Source organism: Macaca mulatta, chromosome 11 (assembly GCF_049350105.2).
Source record: "Macaca mulatta isolate MMU2019108-1 chromosome 11, T2T-MMU8v2.0, whole genome shotgun sequence".
Taxonomy (NCBI): Eukaryota; Metazoa; Chordata; class Mammalia; order Primates; family Cercopithecidae; genus Macaca; species Macaca mulatta.
In genome coordinates this window covers 125,970,792-125,993,811 of record NC_133416.1, presented here as the reverse complement: position 1 = coordinate 125,993,811, position 23,020 = coordinate 125,970,792, and positions in this window count along the sequence as shown.

Below are 23,020 nucleotides of genomic sequence, written 5' to 3'. Positions count from 1 at the left end.
GCACATGGAAAGAACTACAGAAGTGCATGTAGGAATGTGATCGCAGACCTGGGAAGGCTTCCAGGAGGAATTGACTTTCAGGTTGAGTCTTGGAGGCTGCAATGACAATTTTCAGGTGGGCAGGTGAAAGAGAAGCCTCTAGGCAAAATAAACAGCATTGAACAATAAACAGCCAAGGCCCAGGACACACCTAGGGGAGCAGCTGGAAATGAAGCAGCACGGCAGGCTCCTGTGGTCTAGAAGATGTGATCCACGGCAGAGAGTCCCAGGGGGTTCATTGGGGCTTAATAAGTTCCTTGGTGATCCCTTACTCCAGGTGACCCCCATCCCTTGAATCTGCACCAGACCCCACTATAAGGAGCACCAAGCTCTTCTTGCCTGCCCTACACTGGACTCACTGAGAAGGGAAGTGCCATGCTCAGTTGCCTTCCATTTAAACAGGTACTAAATGACAACTGCATAGCAGAACATCAGCAAAACAAGATAAAGTCTCTGGGGGAAGAGGGGAGAAGTTCCAGCTGTAGACACATGTAGAGCTAAAACCGTCACCTGCCCAAGGTTGGGGCTCCAGATGAATGGGGCTGTACACATGGTGAGGAGAACAGGACAAACCTGAGATAGGAAAAAAGGAGCAAAGGAAGGTGAGTCCTATCTCCTGCTGCAATGCGTACCACCATCACTACCACCATCACCATCACCATCACCATCACCACCACCACCACCATCACCATCACCATCACCATCACCACCACCATCACCACCACCATCACCACCACCACCACCACCACCACCACCACCACCACCACCATCACCACCACCACCACCACCACCACCACCACCACCACCACCACCATCACCACCACCACCACCACCACCACCACCATCACCACCATCACCATCACCATCACCATCACCACCACCACCATCACCATCACCACCACCACCACCACCACCACCACCACCATCACCACCACCACCACCATCACCATCACCACCACCACCACCACCACCACCACCACCACCATCACCATCACCACCACCACCACCACCACCATCACCACCATCGCCATCACCGCCATCGCCATCACCACCACCACCGCCATCACCACTGCCACCACCACCACCACCACTATCACCATCACCACCACCGCCGCCGCCGCCACCGCCACCGCCGCCACCATCGCCGCCACCACCGCCATCGCCATCACCACCACCATTGCCATCACCATCACCACCGCCATCACCATCACCACCACCATCACCACCACCACCACCATCACCACCACCACCACCGCCATTGCCATCGCCATCACCGCCATCACCATCACCACCACCACCACCACCACCATCACCACCACCACCACCATCACCACCACCACCATCACCACCACCACCACCGCCATCGCCATCACCGCCATCGCCACCGCCACCACCACCACCACTACTATCACCATCACCACCACCGCCACCACCACCGCCACCACCACCGCCGCCGCCGCCGCCGCCACCGCTGCCACCATCGCCATCACCATCACCATCGCCATCACCATCACCATCACCATCCCCGAGCTCTGCATTAACCTTCTGAGGAGGTTGCATTTGAGCTAAGCTTTGCATGACAAGGAAAGAGCCTTCCAAGCAGAAGGAGCAGCAAGTTTAAAGCTCCTGTGGCAGAAAGTCTGGTGGGTCCTAGGCAGTGACAGAAAGCCAGAGCGACTGGTACATAGCAAAGGAGAGAGGCAGGGGCCAGGTCATGCAGCGCTGGACAGGGTAGGTAAGGAGGCCAGGTTTGTTCTAAGGTTGATGAGAATGTAATGAAGGGTTTTAAGCATGTGAGAAACATGATCTGATTTATATAAAAGATGACTCTGGCTGGCATATAAAAGATGATGTATAGGCAAGGGAGGAAGCAGGGAGACCAGCTAGCAGGCTACTGCAATGCTCCAAGCAAAAAATGCTCACAGTTTGGATTAGGGTGGTAGAGTGAAGATGGAGAGAAGGGGACAGATTTAAGAGACATACTCTGAAGAAAAAACAATCAAGACTTGACCTTGTATTTTATGTTGAGCTGAGAGAAAGAAAGGATTTATTTCATGTGACTGCTGGATTTGTGACCTTACTGCATTAGTCTTTTTGTTTTGCTTTATTTTTACAAGTGTGGAAGGATACCTAGAGAGCTCATATAAGTCATGCAGAGTAAATTATCACACAGCTAGGACCAGTCTGACCCAGACTTTGAACTCTAGTGGTCTGACCTGAGTGTTTACGCTCTTAACCCCTCACCCCCCAATGCTGCCACAATTAAACAAAGAGGACTTGGGAGTCAAGAAGCCAGGTTGAAACCCTGCTCAGTCACTGTGTAACTCAGGCAAACCCATTTATGTCTAAGCCTCAGTTTGCTCAAGTGTATAATGGGAATAATAATAGTGTCCCAGGAGAAGAATATCAGAACTATGTGAAATTTATTTATTCATGCAATAAGTATTTATGGAGCATCCACCATGTGCTAGGCACTGTTCTAGGCATGTGGGATATATCAACAAGCAAGAGTTCAAGATTCCTCCTCCTGAGTTGCTTACACACTAGGAAGGAGACAAATAACAATTCTAATAAATGAGCAGACTATCTAGGATTTACAAAGTGATAAATGTTATCAAAAACCAATAACATAGATCAGGTTCTAGAGGGCCAGGGGTGCCAGGGCAGAGCAGGGGAGGGGTGTGGGCTGAGGTTGCAGCAGGTTGGGTGATGAAGGTGGTTGGGATGGTCTTTCTTGCAATGGTGAGCTCTGAGCCAAGGCTTGAAGGAGGTGAGGGAATGTGCCAAGCAGATATGTAGGGAAGGAACATTCTAGAAAACTGAAGCAAAGCCCTGGGCAGGAGTTGATCTGCAGTGTCCAAGGAACAGCAAGGAAGCCAGGGTGGCTGGAATAGAGTGATCAAGCCAGAGAGTTGCAGGGAAGCAGATTAGAGGAAAGGCTACAACAGACCATGCGTGGCTGTGTGGCCTGCAGTAAGGACCTGGGGTTTTCCTGAGTCAGCTGTTGCTTTTGAGCCATGGTGTGATGCTACCAGGCTTATGTTTTAAAAACTAGGGTGTGGCAAGTGAGACACTTGCTTTGAGCTAAAAATCCCCCCAGTAGTCAAGATAAATAATATTTTAATACAATCTTTTTTAAAATCTCAAAATTTATGCAAAAAAGTCCATCATGAACAAAATATCAATATTTTAAAATGACATATAAGATGAGTGTTCTGATTTTTCCTTTTGCCTCAGGCTTCCATATAGCTTGGCATAGAACTAGGCAACTGTAATGAGAGGAGAGGGAAGACAAGGAAGGGTAGAAGCAGTTAGGAAATGGGTGGAATAATCGGGGTTCATAGTAACAGGCGGCAGGACCAAGGTGCTGGCAGTGAGGGTATGAGGATGCGACCCAGCCCTGGAAATGTTCTGCAGGTAGCACCAACAGAACTGCCCACAGATTAGATGCAGAGGTCTGAAAAAGGAGAAACATCAAGGGTAGCTCCAAGGTTTTTGACTTGAGCAATTTAAAGGGAGATAAAATACAAAATACCTGAGAGCCAGCACATAGTAAGTGCTCAACAAATGTTGCATTGTTCTCCCTTGGTCCTCCACATGGGTCTCCCTGTGTGGCTATATCCAGGGACCACATCTGTGCGTGAGAAAGAAACAGAAAGAGAGAGAGGGAGGGAGGGAGGGAAGGAGGGAGAGAGAGAGACTAATCTTGATCTTGATAACATGTATCTGATCTAAATAAAAGTGCGTCTTGATTATAAATAAGAATGCCCTTAGAAAGCACTCAGCATAGTTTCTGGTAGGTGCTCAGTAAAGACAGTCATTGCTGTTATCATAATTATTACATTTTGAGGAAATAATTGCTTTTTGACAGATCTCATATTTTTATGGCTTTCCTGGCTTGGGATAATAAATCTGTAGTTCCTCGCTTGACTCAATAATGACAATAAGAGATTCTTCTCACCCAGAGAAATGCCTTTCACCACGAAAAACAAAAGCGAAAGCAAAACAAAAACAACCCTCCTGCTGCAAGCACTTGATAAGTGGAAATATGAGATGTGGCTAAATCGTTTCCACAATCAAGTTCCATAAAAGCCCTTGAGCCCAACAGTGTCCACAAGTTTCTTGTCCTAAAGCAAAAACTCTCAATGGGAATGGCGTTGCCCACTGGGGGAGATCTGGAACATTGTGGAGCTTGTTTCCTTTGTCACCAGGTCTGGGGATATGCAATGCATTCACATAACTATCCTCCCAAACATGTACATCTGTATAAAACAAATTCATCCTAATCGTCTGAGCCTAACTCTAACTCCCTTGTACATATAAACCCTCTTAAAAATTTCTGCATGGTTTAAGTAGACATTGAGTTTTAAAAGGATACAACTATGAGGTCAATTGATCAAGGGTTAATCTTTGTTTTGTTAAGAGCTTTAATAAAAGCTGCACGCTGCTTCAGAAAATCAGGTCACGGATAGCAGTCCTGTGCATGGTACTTTTTTGTAGGTGACATAACACATCTGTACAAGTTTGTGTTTGTAGTTGTCGCTGTCTCCGTGATTATATATAGAAGCAATTATCTGGCTTTATCATTATGCTTTATGGTAGAGTCCTATGCAACACTGACATATTGAAATACTGTATATAAGTACTATCTTATTGTAAATGTTTTCACTTTATTCTCTATTACAATACTGAAAGGACGTAATACTGATTTTTAAAAGTTATATGTATATAGAGATTATATTATCTGTGAAATTCATTTCCGGATAGTAAAGAGGGTATTGCAAAGTTTTTCTATTATAAAAAGAGGCATTGAGTCTGACTAAGGACTGATGTCATCTAACTGCTACTATTGAGCTCTAAAAAGTAAAGTATGACCCGTGAACTTGGGAACAGCTGCCAAAACTCTCCACATTTCAAGAGAAACCAAGCATCCATATATGTATATAAAAGCTTTTGATTTTTAAAGAAATGGAGACTAGTTTCAAAATATATCTAACATGATTCTGACCAAATAATTACATATTTTGGATAGATGTAGCCAGACTGTGATGTCAGCTCTAAAACTAGGTGTGTTTGACAGAGCAACTAGGGAAGGTGTGCAACCTCTCTTTAGTGTGTGTGTAATCATTCAAGTTGCCATTTATTAAGTGTATACAGTACATTGTGGAGTTTATACCCATTATCCTGCTTTCATAGGACGTGCATATACCCCTTATCCTGCTTTAAGATAAGTAGCGTCAGTGTCACAGATGGGAAAACTGAGGCTTGGAAAGGTGAAGCCACTTAGGTTAGCAAGTGAAGCCAAGGTTGTCAACCAACTCTAGCGTCTTATTATTAATCACAGTAATTACTGCCCCCCAAAACACATTTTAGTGCCCATGGTTGGCCTGGCCCGATGCACAGTACATTACAAAAATTCTCTTGTCCAATCATTTACAATCACCATGTTTTGAGGCACATATTTTTATCCCCACTTCCTAGATATGAAGGTGAAGCTCAGAGAGAAGCACTTGCTCAGGTCTTGCAGCCAGAAAGTGCCAGAGTGACCTCAGTCATCCCGGCCAGGTCTGGCTGATTCCAACACTCATATGATCAACCACAATTGCTATATTGCCCTTCAAGAGAAAAAAAAAAAAAGCAATAATAATAGTGAGCAAACCTCTTCTATAACAAGTGCTTTTTTTACTGTGTCTGCACCAGAGATTGTCAACCTTGATTACTCATTAGGATCACCTGGGTGATTAGACCATCTTGATGCCTGGGTTCACTCCCAGAAAGTCTCATTTGCTTGGTCTGAGATATGACCTAAGTACCAGGAGTTGTAAAAGTTCCTCCAGGTGATTCTAATCATTGGCCTAATACCTCTCTCTCCCTACACCTTCAACTGCCTGGGCCAGGTCAATGGTTCTCGACTCCAACAATGTGCTGGAAGCACCTGGAGGCATTTTTTTTCTGGTTACAGATGCCCAGACCCTACCCAAAAGATTTATTTTCAGCTGGTGTAGGAAGGGGCCTATTCATTGATGCAGATTTAAAAGCCTCCCCAGCGATTTTAATATGCAGCCAAGTTTGCAAACCACTGAGCCAGGTATAAGCAATGTCCTATTTTGCTTATGAGGTAACTGAGGCTCATAGAGTGTCAGTTCTATGGCTCTATGAGAAATAGAGGGTCACATATCTAGTAAACTGTGCCTTTAACCACTATTTTAAGATATGAAAACTGGAAAACGGCTTTCTCTTCCACTAAATGCAGGTTGCTGCTAGATCCTCCAAGTTCTTTACCTGATGGAGGTTCTGTTGCTGCTGTAACAATTACAAACTTAGTGGCTTAAAAACACACGTTTATTATCTTACCGTTGTGAAGGTCGTTTGTGCTAAATGGTCTCAGTGGGTTAAACTCAAGGTGTCTTGCAGAGCTGCATTCCATTCTGGAGACTCTAGGGGAGAATCCATTTTCTTGCCTTTTCCTGCTTCCAGAGGCTGTCTGTTTTCCTTGGCTCATGGCCCCGTCCTCTGTCTTCAAAGCCAGCAATGGAGTCAAGTGTTTCTCATGCTGCATCACTCTGACACTGGCCCTTCTTCCTCTTTCTTCCACATTTAAGGACCCTGTGATTATACTGGGCCCACCTGGCAATTCCAGTCTTAATGTCAGCTAATTAGCAAACGTAATTCTAACTGCTACCTTAATTCCTCTTTGCCTTGTAAAATAACACATTCATGGGTTCTGGAAATTAGGATGTGGAAATCTTTGGGAGGCCATTATTCTGCCTGCCACACGGCTCTTTCACTCACAGCCGAGGAATCAGGCAACCCCAGTCCACAGGAGCAATGTGTCTTGCTTTGACTGTAAGCATTCAAGGGAACAGCCCATTAGCCCATTAAGTAGGGTGACAATTTACAAAATTGTTTGGCATCACATGGATCTAATTTTCTTCCTCTCGCTCTCTTTTTTTTTTTTTGAAACGGAGTCTGGCTGTCACCCAGGCTGAAGTGCAGTGGCACAGTTTCGGTCACTACAAACTCCACCTCCTGAGTTTAAACAATTCTCCTCCTCAGCCTCCCGAGTAGCTGGGATTACAGGCATGTGCCACCATGCCCGGCTAATTTTTGTATTTTTAGTAGAGACGGGGTTTCACCGTGTTGGCCAGGCTGGTCTCAAACTCCTGACCTTAGGTGATCCGCCCACCTTGACCTCCCAAAGTGCTGGGATTACAGGTGTGAGCCATCGTGCTCAGCCATGGACCTAATTTTCCATATTTCATCATCCATGTGGCATTATTGGCCAAGTCATGATGTTTAACACAACTTAGTCGACCACCGTCAGGTACTCAAGCAACCGTATTCCAAGGATAAGAAAAGTAGATAACTTCTTGTCAAGCCAGATAATGATAGGATCCCAGGGTAAATATGGTCCTTCAAGGCCACCACAGTCCAACCTATCATCTGATGCTAACCTCCCACTCCAAATTGTTATCTTCCTTCTACTTGGTTCCTCCAGGGACAAGGAAAACATTAGCTCTTAAGCAGCCCATGACATCTTTGAACTGCCCTGACTCTTTAAAAGGGTTTTCTTCCTTACTACATGGCTGTTGAGAATTTTGAGATAGATCTATTTGAACTGACACAGAAAAATCTCCAAGATGCATTCTTAAGGGCAAAAAGCAAGTTGATGGACTATATGCCTAGTATGATCTAATTAGTATGCAAACCTTCTAAATGCATATGTAATTGCATAGGAAAAAATCTGCAATCATGAATCAATAGCAATGGTCAACTTTACTAGGAAGAGGGAAATTCAGAGGGATTAAGTGCATATTTTTCTAAATTGTAGTGATACATACCTCCTAAGTCGTTGCAAGGGTGAGATGAAATAAAGCAAGTAAAATATTTAACATGGACTTCTCATGTTACACTAAATGCTCAATAAATGTTAACTAAATTTTTTTAATTGTAGAAAAGTTTCAAAAAGATGTCAATGGTGATTATGGATTTTTTACTTGCATAAATTTTAAATTTAACTTTTTTTCTAAATTTAGCATTAATTTTCAAGCAGAAAGAATAAGAAATCACTTCTATATTAGCTTGGATTGCATTTGGCTGCAAATCACAGAAAAACCTAACTAGCAATGGTCTAGACAAAAAAAAAAAAAAAAAGGAAAGTTGAGGGGGTTGTTTATATTTCTTAGAAAGATGTCCAGAAGTAGGTGGCTGTGGTCATTAGTTCAGTCATCAGGAACCCAGGGACATTTGTCATTCTTAGCATATGGATGTTCTTCCTCATCCTTGTCACTTCATGGCTTCAAGATGATCACTTCATCTGCAGACACACTTTTCGAGCAGAAAAAGAGAGGAAAGATAATGTCAGCTGTCTTTTCCCTTTTCTTGGGAAACACCATTTTCTCAGAAGCACTCACAGCAGACTTCATTTAGTTCCCATTGACCTGATTTGGGTCATTTCTAGCTGCAAGAGAGGCTGGCAATGTGAGGAACAGGCTTGTCATCACTGACTTTGACTAGTCAGGACTCATAGCCTAGGATTGGGTAAACCACTGCCCATAACCAAAAACAGGGTTCTGCCGTCAAGCAACAAGGGGGTTTAGATACTGGGTACACACAGCTTCCAATTATGGAGCCTAAATCTCCATCCCAAGCATCTACCATTTATTCCAGTTATTATCTACAACAAGTTAGGCCTTATTAATAACTCCACTTATAAGCTGTTTTCAGTCTGACAAGATCACCTATTTGAAATCTCATGGGGAACCAGCAGGGTCAGAACTGGGATTGACAGACTTCCACCTGTGGAGATGAGTAATGGTTCTTCCTCCAAGTATTTATGTACATCCCAGTGAAACATAAGACAGAGGAAAAACCTTGAATCCTAGCCACAGTTGGGATGTATACACATTTGAACATCTTCTAAGAGGAGATGGAGCAGGCAGTGGAAACCCAGTTGCATGGAGGGATGGCTCAGGTCCTAAGGGAAATTTCATCATAAAATGAAAAGGAGACGGGCACTGGGGAGACCCAACTACAGAATCTGCGTGGAAGAGGGAAGTGGGAGGTCTAGGTAAGATGCAACAGCTGGATCTTGACATAAGCCAAACGATGGGCTATGTGTGTGTGAGTATTTGTGTCCTGGGGAGAAAAGGGGTTCTAATAAATATTGAGATGAGACCTCCTCAAATTAAATGTAATAAGGACGGACAATGTATTTTCCCACTTCACAACACAATACTGACCTACCATGGCACTGTGAGAATTGAAAGCCTGGACAGCTGCTTAGAAAAGAGGTTGAGAGCACAGGTTCTAGAATCAATGTAGAATCTAGAATGGCAAATGTCCCTGGGTCCCTGATGACTGAACTAATGACAGCAGCCATGCACTTCTAGACATCTTGCTAAGAGATAAAAACAACCCCCATTTCCATTTTTTGTCTAAGTCACTGTTAGATTTTCTCTTATTTGCAGCCAAAAGCAATCCAAGCCAATATAGAAGTGATTTCTTATTCTTTCTTCTTGACAATAAATGCCCATTTTTTAAAAATTTTAATGGGCAAGTAAAAAAGTCCAGAAATAATCACCATTGACATACTTTTGAACCTTTTCTATGATTAAAAAAATATGAGTGCGCATCCCACTTCTACCAGCTGCTAGCTGTACGACCTTGGGCAAGTTGCTTGACTTCTCTTTCATGAGTTTCTTCCTCTGTAAAATGGAAATAATAATAATATATACCTTAAAATATTGTCATGAACATTAAATAGGGTTTAAAGAAACTCAACCCAGCAACCAAAAGTATGCTAGTCCAGTCTTTTGCATCTCTTGGTCAGCATTAAAAGGGGATCAAATTCATGATCTACAGAAACACTTATTTCAAGGACCCCTTTCTTTCACAAACTCCCCCCACACCTCTTCAGCACATTCCTCACTCCCAACTCTCCCTCCAAACCTCCAAATCCCCCTACTCATGAGTGTCTCACACAATCTCTCTCTCTCATATAATTCTGTTCTCTTTTTCTCCCTGACAAGCCAGTCTATGATGTTTCAGAAGAAAATCCCACCTTCCCTTCCCTGGTTCCTCATCCACTGATTAGCATTTTATGCATTTGAGCCTGGGGTAAGCGAGAATAGAAATGACGCTAAATGGCCAATGCCAGAAATCATCGCAAGAGAATGAGAAGTAGGCAAAATGTCGCAGATAGGAATACATTCATAAATTCTGACTGCTTCTTATGTAAGGTGCCTTTCTTTTGCTAACTCAATCACTCCACAAGTTTTTATTTGTGCCAGGCACAATTCTTGGCACAGGGATATGGGGATGGTGATACGTGGTCCCCGCTTTTAGGAGCTCGCCCTCATCTCCTTCCATCTTTATCCACCTTCTAGGGTGGAGGATGCTCCAGATCACCCAGGACACAGACCAAGTGCAGGTGCTTAATTCCCCCAAGAAAGTTCTCCTGAAGACCCCTGCTAGAGGGTGGGATTCCAATCTGGATGACTATTTCCATCCTCTCCTTAACAGTCTAGGGAAATGAAGACACTGAGTTGACAGTGGCCTTGGAAGATCCAGCGAGAGATTCCAACACATTTATCACCAGCCTGGGAGCCACTGTTCAGCCTCACTGACTTGTAAAATCCACACTAAACTCAGGGCTGACTCTTCAGCTTCTGCATTTGATTTAGACCCCAGTAAAGGCCCCTAAGGCCTGGTACTGACAAATAACCATTTCCAAGGACTGTTCTACTTAACATGGGGGTTTAAAGAGTGCCAGAAACCAGTGAAAGGAATCAGACTTGACTCACCTACTAGGCACAGATTCAAAAAGCCACAGGGTTCCCCAACCCCTAGATGCCTCCTCATCTTGGCACTTCTCCCTCCATAGTACTAATCACATTTGGAATTGTTATACTAAAATCTGTCTTCTCTGATGGAATATTAGCTCTTGGAGGACAGGGGTCATATCTGACATATTCAGGGCTCTAGCCCTAGCATTAAACCCAGTATATGGCACATAGTAATTACTCAATAAATATATGTTAATTTCATCATACATGATATTGCTTGAGGAAAAAAACAAAAAGTATGGTAATAATAATATTTAGTCAACCAATAGAGTGCTAAATGGCTTACATCCATTGTCTTAAACAAAAAATGTCAAAGAGGCAAGATTTATATCCTGACTTAGCCATTTCCCAAATGTATACCTTTGGGCAAGTGATTTAAGCCCTCTGAGCCTCAGTTTCCCAATTTGTAAGAGGTTAGCAATAATAATACCAAACTCATATCCATGTAAAGAGCATAGCATAGGAGCAATGTTTTTAAAGAACCAGTCCCCAGTACTTATCAGAATTTTAACTGCTCATGTCTACTAATCCAGCAATTTAATTTTTAGGAGCTTCTCCGATAGAAAAGTTTGCGCAGCTCTGAAAAGATAATGTGCAAGAATGTTCATTGCAACATGATTTGAAATGAAAAAGTGACAGCAACCTAAGTGTCCAATAAGGGATGGCCACATAAATTATGATATAGTGTATTAGCTGCTAGAGCTGCTGTTACAAATTACCACCCCGACTGGGTGGCTGCAAACAGCAGATATTAATTCTCTCACAGTTCTGGAGAAGTCTGAAATCAATGTGTCAGCAGTGCCGTGATGCCTCCAAGGGCTCTAGGAGAGAATCCATTCCTCTCCTCTTCCAGTTTCTGGTGGCTGTTGTCATCCCTGGCTTGTGGCCACATCCTTCTGCTTTGTCTTCGTATCCACCTTCTCCTATGTGTGCTTTTGTCTGTGTGTAAAATCTCCCTCTGCATCCCTCCCATAAGGATACATGTGATGACATTTAGGGCCCATGGAGTAATCCAGGATGATCTTTTTATCTCAAGATCTTTAATCACATCGGCAAGATCCTTTTTTAAATTAAAGTAACTTGTACAGGTTTGTTATGAACGGAATGTGTCCCCCCAAAACTCCTAAGTTGAACCCCTAACCCCCAGTGTGATTGTATTTAGAGGTGAGGCCTTTGGGGGGTAATTAGGATTAGACGAGGTCATGAGGGTAGGGTTCTTGTGACAGGATCACTGTCCTGATAGAAAGAGACACCACAGAGCTTGCTCTCTCTTTCACCCCCTCATGCACACAAAAGTCATGTGAGCACATAGCAAGACTGTAGCCACCTACAAGCCAAGAGAAGATCCCTTAGAATGAAACTTACCTTGTTAGCACCTTGATCTTGGATTTCTTAGCCTCTAGAACTGTGAGAAATAAGTTCCTGTTGTTTAAGACACCCCATCTGTGATATTTTATTATGGCAGTCTGAGGAAGCTGAGACAGTGTTCCAGGGATTAGAACATGGACATATCTTTGGGGCCACCATTCATCTCACTACACACTGTATGGGATGGAACACTATGCAGTCATCAAAAAGAATAAGGCTGTTTCAGTGTCCAGGTGACCAATGGTAATAACTTGCCCTAGGGTAGAGAAGGGAAGATGGAGATAGGGAGCAAATTCTAGATGTTTCTGACAGTGGAGCTGACAAGACTTACTTATATTTTGAATGTGGAGGATGAAGGAAGGAGAAGAATCTTTCTCCCATGACTGCAGCAGGGGAAAGAGACCTAGAGGATCACACAGGATGATTTCAGGGCTAGGCCTAGAATCTGGATATATACATACTTTATTTCTTATTGAAGCATGAAATACAGACAGCAAAAGACATAAACCTTCAGTGTATAGACCAAGGAATTTTTTAAATAATTTTTATTGATACAAAATAGATGTACATATTTTGGGGGTACATGTGAAAATTTAATACATTCATATAATTTGTAAAGATTGTATCAGTGTAATTGAGATATCCATCATCTTAAATATTTGTCTTTTCTTTATGTTAGAAACATTTGAATTATTCTCTTCTAGCTATTTTGAAATATACCACAGATTATTGTAAATTACAGTCACCCTACGGATCTATCAAACACTAGGTCTTATTTCTTCTATCAAACTGCATATTTGTACCCATGAATCAACTTCTCTTAGTCAATAAATTTTTTTCATTTGTATTTACCCATGTAACAACCATACAGAGCATCATTTATGTAACATTTTTAGCAGCCTACAAAATTCCTTTGGACTCCTTCTAAATCAAAACCACCCACCCATGCAGAGGTAACCAGTATTCTGACTTCTCTAAGTGTTAGATGTTCTTAAACTTCACATAATTTTTTTTTTTTTTTTTTTTTTTTTTTTTTTTTTTTTTTGAGATAGAGTCTTGCTCTGTCACCCAGGCTAGAGTGCAGTGGCGTGATCTCAGCTCACTGCAACTTCTGCCTCCCAGGTTCAAGCAATTCTCCTGTCTAAGCCTCACAAGTAGCTGAAATTACAGGTGTGCACCACCACACCCAGCTAATTTTTGCAGTTTTAGTAGAGACAGGGTCTCACCATGTTGGCCAGGCTGGTCTCGAACTTCTGGCCACAGGTGATCCGCCCACCTCGGCCTTCCAAAGTGCTGGGATTACAGGCTTGAGCCACTGCTCCTGGCTGATATAGAAATTCTTTTGTATCTGATTTCTTTCACTCATCACTATGACTCTGAGATTCATTTATGTTGTTGCATGTATTTGTAGCCTGTTCTTTTTTATTGCTGTCTCATGTTCTACTGTCTCCAGATGGAATCTACAGGATTTGCTAATTGGGTGTGAGGAAAGGAGGAATCAGGGTGTCTGTTTCAAGCCTCTGGAAGGATGGAGTTGCCATTAGCTGAGATGGTAGTGTTGTATGAGGAGTAGCTATGAGGTGGGTGGACAATAACCATCAGGAGCTCACTTTGGGATACAGTTAAGTTTGACTTGCTCTTTAGACATCTAAGTGTTGATGGTGAGTAGGCCGTTAAGTCATCAGGCAATAAGGGAGAGTAACAGTGAGAGGGAGAGGTGACTGCAACAAGATAGGGTAGTAGATGAGGAAGGGATAACAGGAAATTCAGAGCTGGGAGCCAGGAAGGATTGGGAAGTGGCTAGCAGGAGCAAGAAGGACACTGACCTCACTTCCAGGGCCAAGAGTATGAGGCCTGTGCAAGAAAAAACACCACCAGAGAAGGCTCTAGGGAAAGCCACATTACAGCAACAGGGAAAGAGGATATCCACGGAAGGGGCTATAACATGCCAAACTCACCAGTTTTCCAGGAGCCTCTCACCCACTCACCAAGCAGACATCCCATCCCAACACCCACCCATAAAGATGCATTGGCAGCCCCAGTTTTGAGGTTTAAGGCTACTGCCCGGCATTAGCCATCTGATCCGCTTTCACTGCTGTTTATCCTCTTGTTATTCTTAACATCTGCAAAGTAATCAATGGAATTATGACAGCATGCACCGTGACCATTCTCCCTTGCTTGCCAAGCTAATTCACTCCTCAGTCTCCAGCACAACTTACAGCGCAGCCTTGACTGAACTCGGAGACCTGAGTCCCAAACCCACCTCTGCCGCCGATGTAATGTGTGACTTTCAGGACGACCCTGCCCTTCTCTGATCTCAGCACCTGGCTCTATAAAAGGGATGAGAAGATTGCAGATAAAGAAAGTGTGGGCTTTAGAATCGAGTACACTTTATATAGAAAATGAACATATGTGGTTTGACGTGCCCAGAATCCATACATTCTTCTGATAAAAGTCCTCTGGTTTTCTTTAAGAGACATCCCCCACTACACCACACACTTTCAGCCCTTAAGGTTCTGATGGAGTTGATGACTCACCACCTAGATTGTCCAATCAGAATCACAATAATTTGTTTTGGGATGTGCAGTGACCTAATTAATGTCCATGGGCATCAACTGTGCAACTTTTGTTCAAACCACTGGGAAAAGATTTTCCTTTTCACTGGCTGGATCAGCTAGTAGGCTTTAGGCTATGGCTGCTTGGGGACATCTTGCTTTAGAAGATTTGGGTCAAAGCGTAAAGAAGCCTTTATGTTATGCTAAGAAGTATGAAGGCTTTGCCCTGAAGTTGAGGGAAGGGAATGTCCAATTTTTTTTATTTATTTTTATTTTTATTTTTTTCACCAGAGTATCTATAAATAGAAGAGAAGGACAAATTATGTAACTATTCATTCTGAAGTGCTGAACTCATCACTTCAATTGCAAAATGTCACCAACGACTCTTGTTGTCTCAGCTTCTATACACTCATGCATACTTTGATTACTTGTTTTAGGCTGGGCAAGGTGGCTCATGCCTGTAATCCCAACACTTTGGGAGGCTGAGGCGGGTGGATCATCTAAGGTCAGGAGTTTGAGACCAGCCTGGCCAACATGGTGAAACCTCATCTCTACTAAAAAATACAAAAATTATCCGGGCATAGTGGCATATACCTATAGTCCCAGCTACTTGGGAGGCTGAGGCAGGAGAATCGCTTGAACCTGCGAGGTGGAGGTGGCAATGAGCCAAGATCGTGCCACTGCACTCCACACTGGGTGACAGATCAAGACTCCATCCAAAAAAAAAAAAAAAAAAAAAGTTTTAATGTTTAAAATATTCTGCCCTTTAAAAAATACTTAAAGTTATTAGTCCCAGGAAGTTCTTCCTGTTTCACCTGTGGCTTTCTGACTCTCCCAGTTTATTGTCAGGTATCTTCAGGGCTATAGGTGCTCCACTTTGAAATATACGGCTTTAAATAAGAGGCAGACATGGAAATTTGGGGAGGGGGGCAATGTAGCCTAATATTAACTGTACATTGAAAGATAACTCTGAGCCTTGATATCTCTTGTCCATAATTTCCAGGGTCAGGGTTGCAGCAGATGTTCCTACAATCCCACATGAACCTTGACAAGAGGTCAAGCCTGTTACCTTTTTCTGGAATTCTCCAGTTGCTCTACTCATTCATATCACAACAATCCTTCACACATAAAGTTGACTTTTCCCAAGGACACAATAGTCCTTGCTGCTTCCATCAAATTTTATTTCCCCGTGGGGCCACATGCTGCTGGGAGATAGATTCCTGTTAAATTGCTTTGATAAAGTTGATTATGGGCCTTAGATCCCGGAGATTTCCTGGAAGTTACGATAAAGCTTTTAACTGAAATCTGTCTTAGTACTGACCTAATCTCAGGAGGGTCAGTTTATACTTCTTAAGGGTCACCCTGAAATATTGTGGAATCCTTATAGTATAGAAAAGGGATCCATAACTGATTGGGACAAGGGTCACAGACTCTTTTAGGAATCTGATGAAAGCTCTGGGCTCCTCTACCCTCCCCTCCAAAAAATGCCTCTTACGCAAAATGTTAAACACAATTTCAGGAGCAAGGTAGACACTCCAAAAACCTTATTCTGATATTAGGTTAAAATCCGGGGATAAGAATGTCAGAACTGGAGGAAATCAAAAGTATCTGGCCTAGTTGGTCCACTGAATAATAATGATAATCATCATCATTATTTTAAAAAATCACATATTATGTGTTTCTTATGTACTAACCACTCTGATGAGACTTTACATTCATCATGTCATTAAAATTTTACAATCACCCAGCCTATTACATACCATGTCATCCCCACTCTACAGATGAGACAACCGAGAATCCCAGAGTTTAATCCCAGAGTCCTTACTTGTGGACAGCAAGCAACTGAGTGGCAGAAGGCAGCTGCCTCCTAGATCCATGTTCACATCCACTGTGCATTCCCACCTGGTTATCCATAGTTGCTGTTGTCACCCTTCCTACCAAGTAACAGGAACCCACTGATGCTACCTTAAGTACAAAAGGGGTTTATTATAAGGAAGGAGATTAGGGTGTCCTACAGAATCTATAAGCAAGGAATTAGCTGAATTGGAGGAATCACCTGGGACTTAGATATTGGTTTGCCATAGGAAACAAAAATAAAAGCAATCTGTCTGTTATGAAGTAAATGTTTGTGTCTCCCCAAAATTCAAACATTGAAGACCTAACCTCCACTGTGACTATATTTGGAGATAGGGCCTGTGAAGAGGTGATAAAGGATAAATGAGGTCATAACTGTGAAGTTCTAATCTTACTACAGAGCTGCTACCTTTATAAGAAGCAGAAAAGACAGTCTTCTCTCTCCACCATGTGAAGACACAATGAGAAGGCAGCCATCTGCAAGCCAGGAAGAGAGCCTTACCGGAAACTAAACCCTGCCAGCAACTTGACCGTAGATTTTCCAGCCTCCAGAGCTGTGAGAAAATAAATTTCTGTTGTTTATGCCAACAGTCTATGGCGTTTTGTTATGGCAGCTTAAGCAGGCTAGGACACCCTCCTTCTTTCCCTCCAGATGAAAAAAGAAAATCAACAAACGGAAATCCTTTTTCCTTAGCACGAAGACTAGGTCACCGGATGAAGATGGCCTCTCAGAACCACACATACCCCAAATGAATGAAATGCTGAAATTGCAAAGGTCGATGCCTCAAATGCCTAGAAGAGCCAGACAGGGAACAAAAGCGAGCGAAGTGCACTGGATGTGCACAAAAGGGGAGAGGTAGGGGTTGCAGACATGCAAGCCGCCACTCAGCACCAGCCAGCCTTGCCATGTAAAGATTCATGTCAAATGTTGGCAGATTGTGCCCCTTCATTTTTTTTTTTAAAAAAGAAGCTCATAAACTTCATTTTCATATGAAATTCCCAGATTTTTAAACATTGCAAACTTGTGTGGTCCAAACTAAACACACATATAAGCTCCTTTCTAAACTGAGGGCAGCTAGTTTGTGAGCTATGTGTACAAAGCCCATTTCGAATCCAGATGCAGAGGACGTAGGGAGGGGAGAAGAAAGAGGACATGCAATGGAGTCATAGACCCAGATTCAAATCTTAGTCTTCCACTTCCTTGCCATGCAACCCTAAAGGTCGCCTAACCTCTCTGATCATCCCGAGATAATCATTCTATTGCTTCCAGTATTTTTTCCAGTACAAATAATGCCGCTGTAAAGATTGCTGCACAGATGTCATGTGTATTGCATGTTTCTCTGCAGGATAAATTCCTAAAGAGGAAACTGTCACGGATTGTATTCTCTAGAAGAGATGCTGAGATGGAGTTTGGGTTGCAAAATGTTTATTAGGAACGTATGTCCATGCATGAACTTGTATATAAAAGTTCATAGCAGCGTTATTCATAATAATCAAAAACAGTGGAAACAACCCAAATGTCCATCACTTACGAATGGATGAATGAAATGTGATATTTCCATACAATTGAATAGCATTCAACAATAAAAAGAAATTTACCACTGATACATGCGATAACATGGATGAACATGGAAAACACTAAGAAAAATAAGCCAGATGCAAAGGACCACATATTATATGATTCCATTTGTATGAAATGTCCAGAACAGGCAAATCTTTAGAGATGAAGGTAGTTTAGTGGTTGCCTAGGACTGGGCGTTTGAGGGAAATGAAAAGTAAACGCTAATGGGTATGGGGTTTCTTTAGGGGGTGATGAAAATGTTCTAAAATTGATTGTGATGACAGTTGCACAATTCTGTGAATATACTAAAAACTTATTTAATTGTACACTATAAATGGATGACTTACATAGTATATGCATTATGTTTCAATAAAAAAGGAAGGGAGAGAAAGCAGAATTGATCAGAGAAAAAAGTCAAAATGACAATGCAGGTCCAACGAAGCCAGCCAACCAGGCAGAACTGAAACAGCCAAGCCTTTATACCCCTGTCTCATTCAGTTACTGCATGTCAACTGCCCCGGAAGGGCATGACCTTGGGGGAGGGAGCTCCCTGCAGCTGTCAAAGGGGCTGACAGCTGGAGGCCATCTGCTGACCACACTCCGGTGTCTGGGCAGCAAGTCCTGCCTTAAAGGGGGATCTGAGAAGCGCATCTCCATGTCTACCAATTCTAAAAGGAAATTTAATTAATTTTGATAGATATGACTACACTACACTATTGTCCCTGTTATCACTGTCATTCAAGAATTCTTCGCCCACCAGTAACATTTTTATATCTGGCAGATGGGATCCCATTGAACAACAAGAAGAGATAAATTTTAGAAGACCACACTGAGGAATACCTAAAACGCCATGTGAAAGACTTCATTTTCTCTTGTAAGGATCAGGGAACCCTAGCATGGTTTTGTTGTTTCGCACAGAAAACTGACACAATGTAAAGCTACATATTAGAATACTTAACTCTAGGGACAGTATGCAAGATGGACCAGAAAGGGAAGACCCAGAAGACAGGGAGACTAATTAGTAGGCTATGGAAGTCACCTAGGCATGGGGTGGGGACAGTAGGTGCTTGCTATAGAAAGGAAAGGAAAGGAGAGAAGAAAGAAGCTAATTCATCTGGAGGTGAATTAGACCTGCGTAAAGCGAGAAGGTGACTCATTTTGGCTTGAACCCAAGGGTAGATGCTCAGGCTGTAACCCATCATGATATTGACTTCCTAAAAATCCTCCGCATTTATCCATATCCCTCCGTTTCCACTAACACCACTGCCATATTTTGCTCGGAAACTCCACCAGCCTTCATACTGATTTCAGAACATCCATTCCACACTTGCTACACTCTATTCTCCTTAGAGCAGTCAGAGAGAGGTTTTTAAAACTTAAATCAGGTCCTGTCATTCTCAGGCTCGAATTCCTTCAATCTTCTTGTTGTCCTCAGTATAAAGTACTATGTCTACAGGGCTCTCCATTATCCACAGCCTGCCCACCTCCCCAGCCTCACTTCTTACCACTCCTCCATTGTTTCCTTGCTGCTCTTCCTTCAATTCTCTGAAAGTTCCATGTTCCCTTTTGATTCTGGGCCTTCACATATCCTGTTTCTCTGTGCTCAACATTCCATAGTCTCTTGCCTATTCATACGTAAACTGCAGGTGTTGAGTTAGATGTTGCCTATTCCAGGAAGCCTTCCTTGGATAAGATGCCTGCGTTAGATTGTCTACAAAGATGGCACCAATAGTTCTCCATCTCTGTATGCACCCGTGCTGCTCTTCCCAACATGAGATGGAGTGCGTTTCTTCATCCCTTGAATTGGGCTTACCATGTGACTTGCTTTGAGCAATAGAATGAGGCAGCAGTGATGTTCTGGGGCTTCAGAGTCCAGACCTTAACAGACTACAAAGCCTCTTCTGCTTTCATTCAGAGGGAACACAGCCACTGTGTAAAGCAGCCCGGGCTATCCATCACCATTTGTGATGCGCAAAGTGGGAGGTGACATTGGAGAGCTCTCAACACAACTAAGCTTGGTTGAAACACCTGGAAGACCAGGTCCCCATTCATACACCTGTAAACCATGCACAGGTGGCAGAAGAAATCAAAATCCTTCTGTCCCCAGGGGCCTTGGAGACCCTGTTTTTCTCCCAGGGCTGCCACTTAGTCATGAGATAAAGCAAGGACAGAGTTTCCCTAGCATAGGAGAAATGTGACTGTAATGAGTGCAAGCCAACCTCTGCCTCTGGGACAGGCTACGCCTCTACTGTCTCTTGAGGAATCTACACCCTCAGAAGTCCACCTCCACCCAGCCCTCAAAGACTGTGGGATCCTTCTGGGTGAGTATTATATACAGTATCCTTTCATTTATGTACTTCAGAATCTAGCACTTCCTTAGCTCACATTAAACACTCAAGTAATGTGTGTATGATATAGAAAGAAAGGAATGAGAATGGGTTGGATAGAAAGGAAGGAAAGGAACGGCCATTTGGTATCAACTGTGTAGCCTTGGCAAGTTATCTACCTTTTCAAACCATCACTTACCTTCCTCATCTGTAAGATGGACATAATGATAGTATTGTTATCTAACGTTTATTGCAGATGTAATTACTAAATGCCAAGCACAGGTTCAAACCTAATATCTCATTTAATCCTCATAGCCTACAAAACCCCTACCATTACCACTCACATTTTATTCACTGATTTTTGTTGTATATTTGTATGCTCCAAATCACTCTCACTTTGTTTTGTGTTGATCTCTGCAGTTCTTTTGTTTGTTTGTTTTTTTGTTTGTTTTCTGAAACCACATTTCACAGATGAGGAAACCAAAGCACAGAGTAATTGAATAACTTGCCCAAGATCACACAGTGCTCTCAGGCACACAGGGTAATTCTAAGAGAACTAAGTGGAATTATGAATGTCAAGTGCCTAGCACAGGGGTCAGTATGTGTGGACTGTTGTTAGGAGTAAGGGAGTGGGGGAAGAAAAACAGAGGCTACAGCAGACCTCACCTGTCTAGTTTCTTTCTTGTGACTGTTCCCTCTCCCCAGATACATAGAATTGGATCTATCATTACCTAATGATTGGCCCTTTTATTTTATGTATAGTACTTTTCAAATAATATAATGAATGCCATGGATAGAACTGGAAAGCCATGGTCTTAAGCAAAACAAGTCAGACACAGAAAGACAAATACTAAATGTTCTCACTTATAAGTGGGAGCCAAATAATGTGTGCACATGGATGTAGAGTGTAGAGTAATGAACAATAGACACTGACTGGGAGGGGCGATGGGGTGGGAGGAAGGTGGATGATAAGAAATTACTTAATGGGTATAAAGTGTGTTATTCAGGTGATGGGTACCCTAAAAAGTCCTCACTTTACCACTATGCAATCTATGCATGTAACAAAATTATTCTTGTGCCCCATAAATGTATATAAATAAAAATAAAATAAATAATATAATGAACACCACGGACCCACTGTCCAAACCAAGAACCTAAATATTAACAATAATTTCATCTACCTATCTGCTCCTCTCCGCCAACTTCCTGCCTTTCTCTTCCTGGGAGCCACAATCCTAGATGTTGGATTGATCATTCCATTGATTTTTTTTTTTTTTTACATACGTATGCCTAACAAGAAATTGTTTCACCTTGCTTGTTTTTGACTTTATAATTTCTAAGTCTTTCCATTATAGGCTCTCACTTCTTTTGTTGGAGTTAAATTTTACAAGTTCACCCAGGCCATCACGTTTGGCTGTGTGGGATCTTCAGTTTATGAGGCTCCCCAGCTGAGGGTGCCAGGGGTACTGAAATCCAGCCTGCAGCTCCTCTTGCCTTAAAGGTGCCATTCTCCCATGAGGCCATTCACCTTGGAAGCTGTATCCAGCTGGAGAGGGGGCCATTTTCTAATCTGCACAAAGGCACAGGAGAGGTTAATGGGGGCGTGAAAGCACCACCCCTGGACCATCAGCTACCCTTCTCGGCCTCATGATGTTCAAGGGCAAGATTGAGTCCACTCAGGATGATAGGTAGGAAGTGACCCACAGTGACAGCCCAAGAGACAGCTGCATCATGTGAATCATGGTTCCTGCTAGAAGCTCATTGGCCTCACTCCATCTGTCCATCTCTAATCTATCAGGAGGGATTTCCTAATCAAGTTCCGGAAGCCTTAAGATTTATGTCAAGGGGCCTCAATTTATTGAATTAATGCTGCTGAGCAGAACTGTAGCTGTTAAACAGTGTGGAGATCTGGATTTTACAGCAATGTAACTAACAAGGCTATTAACACAAACTGGGCCTGCCGCTGACATTTATAACACCATAAATCTCTGTTCCCGCTGGAAGTATTTATGGTGTGGCAGGCACTCAGACTCCACTGCCTTTTGCGGTGCTCTGCTTTTGAGACTCAGCAGGGAAAAAGTGTGGCCCAATAAAGGGATATAGTCAGGAGGAAAGAGGAAGAGAATGGAGCCCAGGCTGATTCTCAGCTCCCACCCCCTCTATCAACTTGAAACACCGGCCATTGCCAAGGGCGGCTTTTGATTTTCCTGTTTTTATTATGCAGTACGTATTTATTTACCATTTAGGGAGCACTTACCATAGGCTAAACCCTTTGCCAATGTAGTCATTATGAATTTCCTAGCATCTTCTCAAGAGTGAAAACATATTAACTTCGTGTGTGCGTGTGTGTATGTGTGTGTGTGCGTGTTCCCACTGCACTTAATTTCTGTCTTGAGTCTCCCAAACTCTCTGAAGCAGAACATTTAATCTTGTCACTTCCAGGTAAACTCAATCACTTTAGTGATTTTT